Source organism: Cricetulus griseus, chromosome 5, assembly GCF_003668045.3.
Source record: "Cricetulus griseus strain 17A/GY chromosome 5, alternate assembly CriGri-PICRH-1.0, whole genome shotgun sequence".
Lineage (NCBI taxonomy): Eukaryota > Metazoa > Chordata > Mammalia > Rodentia > Cricetidae > Cricetulus > Cricetulus griseus.
The window spans coordinates 177,727,774-177,736,504 of NC_048598.1; the positions used below are offsets into that span (position 1 = coordinate 177,727,774).

The 8,731-nt window shown below is 43.2% G+C and overlaps 2 pseudogenes; both read right to left on the bottom strand.

The window, feature by feature from the left end:
• LOC118237669 overlaps positions 1 to 479 on the bottom strand; it is a 2,359-nt pseudogene extending 1,880 nt beyond the window's left edge.
• A 5,430-nt stretch (positions 480 to 5,909) lies between these two features.
• LOC118238973 lies at positions 5,910 to 6,332 on the bottom strand (annotated as a pseudogene).
• Positions 6,333 to 8,731: the final 2,399 nt, after the last annotated feature.

The following is an 8,731-nucleotide window of genomic DNA, read 5'->3' on the forward strand; positions in this document are numbered from 1 at the left end:
TCCTCCAGGGTTTCTGACACACTCAGGATGTGGTTGCAACACTGTGTCTCTTGCACAGTAATAGACTGCAGAGTCCTCAGATGTCAGGCTGCTGAGCTCCATGTAGGCTGTGCTGGAGGATGTGTCTGCAGTCAGTGTGGCCTTGCCCTGGAACTTTGATTGTAGTCAGTATTACCAATTCCAGGATAAATTCTTCCAATCCACTGCAGGCCCTGTCCAGGAATCTGCTTCACCCAGTTAATATAGTACCCAATGAAGGCGTACCCTGAAGTCTTGCAGGAAAACTGTGCCGTGGCTCCTGTCTTTACAATCTCAGGCCCAGACTGCTGCAGCTGGACTTGGGAATGGACACCTTTAGAGAGAAAGGGAGATTGGATGTCATTGTCATCATCAGCCCGTTCTTTCTTCAGGTTAGGAACTGGGAATTCCTTACCTGTAATTACTGACAGGAGGAAGACAATGATCCAGCTCCACCCCATGATGAGGACCTGTGTTCTAAGTGATTATGGAGAGGACACTGACCATATATTGTTGATGGTGTGAACATCTTTATATTGATTTAGGTAATTTGCATATTCATGAGCACTGTATTTCTTAGATAAGGTCCCAGTCCAGCTAGAGAAAGAGGTGGAGGTGACCTGGATTGCACAGCTGGATGCTGAGGGCCAAGTCCGCATCATCTCTGAGGAAATGGATAATTTACTCCTCCCTGGATCCAAGTGCACAAGCTGAGGATGTAACATCTGTACATTGGTACTATAAATTAGTGACTCAATTGTGGTAGAAACACACTCACATTGATATTGACAAGGGAATGTGTGGAACAAGTTCTCTAATTTAAAACTCCTGCTCTCTGAATCTTGGGTATAGTGTGTTCATTCCCTCAGTACTTGATCACACGTTTTGAGAAAGTCTTCAGGTAACTATTCCCTGCCCTTCCACCCCAAGTTAGTTTCCTGCCACTTCAATGTTTCTGACACATCTCAGATGTCAGAACACAACTGAAGTGTTGATGAACAATAACAGATGGCAGAGACCTCAGAGGTCAGCCTGCTGAGCTCCATGTAGACTGTGCTGAACATTGTGATTGCAGTCAGTGTGTCTCTTTCATTTCCCTCTAGTCCTCATCTGATTTCCGTCCTACTGATTAATGGCTCCATTGTTCTTGAAAATGTCCTTACACTTTTTTTGTAGGGGAAGCTGTAGCCAGCCCGACCCACAGCCTGACCCAAATGGGGTGGAGGTTTCCAATATCCCGCTCCTGACAATCAGTTATAGTGGGAAATTACCAATACAGAGTCAGGTAGAAATATAAGGGTATTTAATAGGGAAAAGCCTTACTTGCAGAGCAACCTAGCCAGCCGGCGTGTCAGCAGTCTGTACAGCAAGTACAAAAGTGAAACCGAAAGAGAAAACGCAGTCCCATGCAAGTATTGCTCTTCTTCACCCTGACCATACCCTCCCAAGCATGGTCAGGCACACCAGTAGCCAGCCCCTAAGTAGGCGTGGCTACAGCTTCCCCTACACTTTTTATATTTTTTATTAGTTCAAATTAGGAACAAGCTTGCTCCACAGGTCAATCACTTCTCCCTCTCCCTCCCCTCCCCCTCCCCATCACTCCCACACCATCCACCCTCCAATCCCCAGGCAGGGTAGGGGGCTCCCCAAAGTCCACCACATCATCCTGGGCCGGGCCTAAGCCTTCCCCATGTGTCCAGGCTGAGAGAGCATCCCTTCACGTGGGAAGGGCTCTCAAAGTCCCTTATTACACCAGGGAAAAATACTGATCCATTACCAGTGGCCCCCTAGAGTTCCGAGGCCTCCTAATTGACATCCATGTTCAGGGTCTGGATCAGTCCTGGACTGGCCTCCAAGACAGCAGTCTGGGGTCCATGTGCTCCCCCTTGTACAGGCCAGCTATTTCTGTGGGTTTCACCAGCCTGGTACCAAACCCTTTGATCTTCATTCCTCCTTCTCTGCAACTAATTTCCAGAGGTCATTCAGTGTACATCTGTGGGTGTCTGCCTGTGCTTCCATCAGCCACTGGATGAGAGCTCTAGGATGGCATAAAGGTAGTCATCATTCTCATCATAGGGGAAGGACATTGAGGTTATCCTTTCTACCATTGTCTAGATTGTCAGTTGGTATCATCCTTGTAGATCTCTGGAAATCTCCCTAGTGCCAGAACTCTCCTTGAACCTGCTCTCTTCTATTCTTCTCCCAACTCAACATTTCTGTTCCTCTGTTTCCTCCTCTCCTCTCCTCTTCTCCTCCACTCATTCTGGCAGCTCCCTTTCCCCTACCCTCATGCTCCCAATTACCTCAGGAGTCCCTGCCCCTTCCCATTCTCTGGGGTCCATGCATTTTTCACTTAGAGTACCTCTTGCTACCTACTTTCCTTGGTGAAGAGGATTGTAGGGTGGTAATCCTTTGCTCTATGTCTAAAATTCATATATGAGTGAGTACCTAACATGTTTGTCTTTTTTTACTGGGTTACCTCACTCAGGATGGTTTCTTCTAGTTCCATCCATTTGCATGCAAATTTCAGGATTCCATTGTTTTTTTCGGCTGTGTAGTACTCCATTGTATAAATGAACTACATTTTCTCTATCCATTCTTCAGTTGAGGGCATCTACGTTCTGGCTATTACAAACAATGCTGCTATGAACATGGTTGAACATATGTCCTTGTTGTATGTATGTGCATTATTTGGGTATATGCCCAGGAGAGGAATTGCTGGATCTTGAAGTAGACTGATTCCCATTTTTCTGAGTAACCACCATACTGATTTCCAAAGTGGTCTTACAATTTCACACTCCCACCAGCAATGGAGGAGTGTTCCTTTTTCTCCACATCTTCTCCAGCATAGATTGTCATTGGTGTTTTTGATTTTAGCCATTCTGGCCAGTGTAAGATGGTATCTCAGAGTTGTTTTGAGTTGCATTTCTCTGATGGCCAAGGATTTTTGAGCACTTTCTTAAGTGTCTTTCAGTCATTTCAGATTCCTCTGTTGAGAATTCTCTATTCAGTTCTGCAGCTCACTTTTTAATTTCATTGTTTGGTGCTTTGGTGGCTAGCTTCTTCAGTTCATTGTATATTTTGGAAATCAGCCCTCTGTCAGATGTGGGGTTGGTGAAGATCTTTTCCCATTCTGTGGGCTGTCATTTTGTCTTACTGACTGTGTCCTTTGCCTTACAGAAGCTTCTCAGTTTCTGGAGGTCCCATTTATTAATTGCAGATCCCAATGCCTGTGCCTCTGTTGTAAAGTTTAGGAAGCAGTCTCCTGAGCCAATTCCTTCAAGGGTATCTCCCACTTTCTCTTCTAGAAGATTCAGTGTGGCTGGATTTACGTTGAGATCTTTGATCCAGTTTTGTGCATGTTGACAGATATGGATCTCTCTGCAATCTTCTGCATGTCTGAATCCAGTTGTGCCAGCACCATTTGTTGAAGATGCTATCTTTTCTCCATTGTATAGATTTAGCATCTTTGTAAAATATAAGGTTTCCTTACACATTTTAATCCTCTAATCAGAATGATAAATATAAAAGTTTGGATTGCTAGTAATGAACTTGTCAAGCTTCAGCCTTTTTGTGGTCTTTCCATCCTGGCCTGTTTAAATTCTTTTCTCACTGACCATAATCAGGAAACCATAGCTTGGTGAGTAAGTGCTGGTGATTTCAAGGTTTGTGTCAACTGGACTCATATGGTTGTTGAGGAAATATTTGCCCAAATAAAAGCAGAAATTTGGGAGATATTGAAAGTTAAACCAACAGACTCCTGGTGTCTATATTGTGCCTAAAATGCAGGTTCACTGTGGTTAGCATATGTCACTGGCAGCAATGTGGGCTGACCTCAACCTGGTGTTAGGGAACATTAAGGCAGTGGATCTCTTGGTCTTCATCATCACACTGTGCTTTTCACTAACTCTGTTTGCCTTGATATCAGTAATCTCACATTCTATAGTCTGTTTGGTCACTAAAACTTCTTGACACATAGCTTCGGTCACTATAATAGTATCCAGAGAACACTCAGGCCTAGAAAAGTAGATTTTCTTTTCCTTTTCCAGATTCCTGTAATCTGTTATTAACACTGAATTAGCACCAACCAAAACTTTTCCCATTGATCCTTCTCTAACTCATCTGTAAACACTGCAGCTTTCCTACCTTCAGCTGAGTCAAAGTGTTCACAGCAGTGAGCATGCAGGCAACATGAACAAGAAAACAGCAGCGGAAAGCAGAAAACAGAGATAAGGACCCTGTTGCCAATGGAAAGGAGATAGAACAGAGACCTTAGATGACATTACCTGGCTTGTACACAATGGAAACTTAGAGTTTCCACAAGAAGGGGAACAAGAAACCCCTGCAAAGGAATCATTGCATGGGACTGAGTTGCACTGTAATCTTTACAAGGATGCAAATTTCCAATACAATTATGTAAAACTGTGAAATACCTGCATCCTTCCAGAGCTTTAACAAATTGGACTTTGGAAACACCCTGTTTTCCCAACTTTCTGAGGTAGTCACATTCATTCATGGAAGATTTGGATTCTGTTCCCCAAGATGGGAAATAAATAGTAAGGTTTTCAGATCATTTAAATTTCCCCATGATTTCCATCTAAACCTTTCATCACCAAGTCTTAAAATTATAGACACTGTGGAAAATCAAGGAGTTTTATTTTTGTTTTTATTCTGACAGCAGGTTGCAAACACATATCTTAGATTCTCCATGGGGAAATCATTGTATGCATAGTAAAATGGAAACAGTAGTAACTGTGATAGAATAGGACATGGCCAAGGGTCCCTAGAAGATTATTTGAACAGGAAGAAGAAACCACGTATTCTAAAATGTAATCAGACGTACACTTATTTACAGGGAAGTACATGGTGTCAAATGAGAACTGCCTGTCATCAGAGGGCCATCTACTATTTCTGAGTAGCTCCAGCATTTCTTAAGGAACTGTGTTGTTCCCAAGCTCCTGTGTAGGGAGGCTTGTGTGTGACTTCACACTGAAGTCTCCTCCTGTACCTCTGGAACAGTAGGTCATGGCAGGAGGTTCATTTAAGAAAACTTGGTGATTGAGGTATCCCTACCAATGCTGATGCTGGGGTTCAAGTCCCTATTGCAAATTCTGTCTCCAGTAGTCCAGTACCTTCTTTTTGACACAGTTAAAAATAGTATTTATGAGTGTAAACACAGGAGGATTTGTTCAATTTGATGGTTTTAATTACAGTGCAAATTTAAGTACTGTTTGGACAATATATCCCAGCAATGGGAGTGAGTACCAACGTCACTACACACTTTGTACCTCAGCCATGTGCAGTTCACTTCAGGAAATCCCTGCCCTGCCTTGTGGGGTGGGTCACACAGCTGCAGTGATGTGTGGACCCCACTCAGTCTGTGGCACATTCCTTAGGCACAGCCACAACTGCTTCCTGTCAATAATCTAGGAAGTGCTATGACATTCAGATGTATCCAAGGATGGAAGTAATGGAGAACCCAACATAGAATTAATTTTTTAATGGTTAAACTACTGTAAGGCCAAGGTGAGCTGTCTTTCAAAACATGGTTTTATTTAAAAGAAAAATTCCTAAGACCAGAGAGATGGCTCAGCTGGTTTGGGTTAGATTCACAATCAAAAGTACAAGAAATACTACTGTGTATCCTGTCTTCAGAGACAGAATGAGGAACAAATAAACAAACACGGCATTTCAGCAACAGAGAAACAAAAGACTCACTGTGTTCTCTGTGCTTAGGGAGTGGGAAGAAAATCAGAGCAAACCAGGTGTTTTTCATTCCCTGCTCTGAGTTCTTAGGGTTGGTAAGGGCTGAGCGCCCCCTGCTGGCCCAGAGCTCCTCTGCAGGGAGGTTTTTGTCTGGGCTCATGCTGAAGTCCCCTCACTGTGTGTCTTGCACAGTAATATGTGGCTGTGTCCTCAGTGGTCACAGAGTTCAGCTGCAGGAAGAACTGGTTCTTGGCTGTGTCTCTGGTGATGGAGATGCGGCTCTTGAGGGATGGGTTGTAGTAGGTGCCACCATAACCTATGCCCCCATCCACTCCAGCTTCTTCCCTGGGAACTGCCTGATCCAGCTCCATTCGTAACCACTGGTGATGGATTCACCAGTGACAGAGCAAGTGAGGGACAGCGACTGTGATGGCTTCACCAGGCCAGGTCCTGACTCCTGAAGCTGGATCTGGGACAGGACACCTGCAAACAGGAAGAGTCAATTCTGTCAATCACATGATGTCACATCCCCTCATGGACACATGTATGAAATGGTCACACTCACCAGGAAGGGCTGTCACCAGGTACAGAAGACACAACAGTCTCATCTTTTAGGCTACACCCCCTTTTCTCAGAGGTCAGCCTCCTGTGAGAGAGATGTGAGCTCCCATAGCCCAGGGGGGGATTTAACTTAGATCTAGAAGATGAATTTGCATGTGGGGAGTCAGACTTGTCTTTATTAAAGAAGAAGGTGGATACCACTCCATTTACTTATTACAACTTGGCCCTCACTGTGTCTGACTTCCTATCGTGTGAGTCTAGAATAAGAGAGCATGGGGACTACAGGGATCACAAGAAACACATACTGGCATAACCCCACCACTGCTCCCTAGCACAATACCCCCACCAAATTCTTCTGCTCCTGTATTTTGCATCTTACTCAACCAAAGTATTTCTTAACATTTTATGTATTATTCTTTTTAAAACATTATTAATTTATTTTTTGCATCCCAATAACATTGCCCCCTATAGTCTCTCCTCCTGTTCCCCCATCACCTGCAACTTTCCACCTTCGCCTCAGAGAGGGTAAGGGATCCCTAGAATTCTACTGTCTTGCCAATCATCTCATTGAGGCAGCACTAGGGCACCTGCCCATCCCCACACCCCTGTGTCTTTCCTGAGCAAAGCATCTCTCCACGTAGAGAGAGGGCTCCACTAAGTTAGTTTGTGCATTAAAGTTAGATCTTAGACCCATTGCCAGTGGCCTCATAAGTTGTCCCAGTCACACCATCATCACCTATATTAAGGGGGTCTAGATCCATCTTAGGCAGGTTCCCCATTTGTTGGACCAGGGTCATTGATGTCTCACTAGCTCAAGTAAAATGATTCTGGAGGTTTCCCCATCTTGGTGTTGACTCCTTTGTTCATATTCTTGCTCCTAGCTCACTTCTATTGTACTCCAGGAGCTTGGCCCAAAAATTAGTTGTTGATTTCTACATTTGACTCCATCTGTTTCTGGAAGAGGGTTTGGCTTTAGAGGTTGTGGATTGTATGCTGAATATCTTTTGCTTTATGTCTTTTTTCCATTTATGAGTGAGTATATACTATACTTGTCTTTCTGGGCTTGGATTAGCTCACTCATGATGGGTTTTTTCCTAGTTCTTTGCATTTGCCTGAAAATTTTTGGATGTCATTTTTCTCAGCACTGAGAGTACTCCATTGTGTTAATGTACCACATTTTCATTATCCATTCTTCAGTTGAGAGGCATCTAGGTTGTTTCCAAGTCCTGGCTTTTAGGAATAATCCTCCATAACCATAGTTGCTGCTCCTGTGTTTGTAAGGTCATTGATAACCTTCTTTGGACATTTGTGTTCATGAGTTAGTGGTTTCTGATTAGGAAGACCACACTGCTCAATTTTTCCCCTTTTCCACACATGAGATGGGTTTCTGTCTTTCCCAGAAAGTCAGCACGCTGTCATGATCTTGTAGCACAGGTCCACACCTACTTCTCGCTCCATCCAGACAGTTGAATGTAGAGGAAACACCTGCTGATAGAATCAGCAGCATCCCACACTCCCTCCTCCTCCTCAACTTTTGTAGACAACAAGGTTTCTAGTGAATGAAACAGAATAAATCAAAATAAGATAAAAACAAACTAAGACATTGGACAGGACAAAACAAATCAAACAAAAAACTGAAGAAAAGAGCCCAAGAAATGGCACAAGAAACAGGTGTGGATGCAGAGAGCACCTAATTTACATATTCAGGAATCCCATAAAAACATAATTAGAAGCTTTACTATATGAGAAGAAGGAACTCTAGGACAAAATAAGACATAGATATAAATGTATAAAATGTTAATAAAGCCCTGTGACATCATAATACAAGGGACCTCCCAAATGCATTAGGATTGGATCCTGATGACATCAGCTGATGGACCTGTACCACATGCTCAGGGGTGTTTGGTTTTCCTAGTTAGACTCCCTTAGAGAAATCTCATTTTTCATTTAAAATATGTTATAATTGTTGATAAATTCTGGATTACATGTACACTTCTTTCAGCTCTATAACTCCATCTACTGTCAACACACAAGTTCTAGTTTTCCATTGTGAGAAAAACTGTCTTCATGGTGAGGGAGAGAGCCTTTGAATGGGGTCTTTTCTGCTTTTGTAGCATTCCCAGGAGAGTGACATACATTCTAGGAACTAACTGATCTTGTGTCCTTCTGGAGTAGGGTTCTAACTGCCATAGGAGACGGTGTTCTGAGCCTTGTGTGTGGTTAACTCAGAGGAATAAATCTTGAGTAGATTGAGAGAACACACTTTCTCGCCCCTCTGCTCTTACTCCCCAGGGTCTGCATCACTAATATATTTTGGTTTTCCCTTTTGCTGTCTCACAACAATCACATTTAGCAATGATGTTGTTCTATACACTTGATATAATATTGGACTGTCCCTCTTTGTTAACTTTGATATAACATAGTCTCCATTTGGTATTCCTCACTC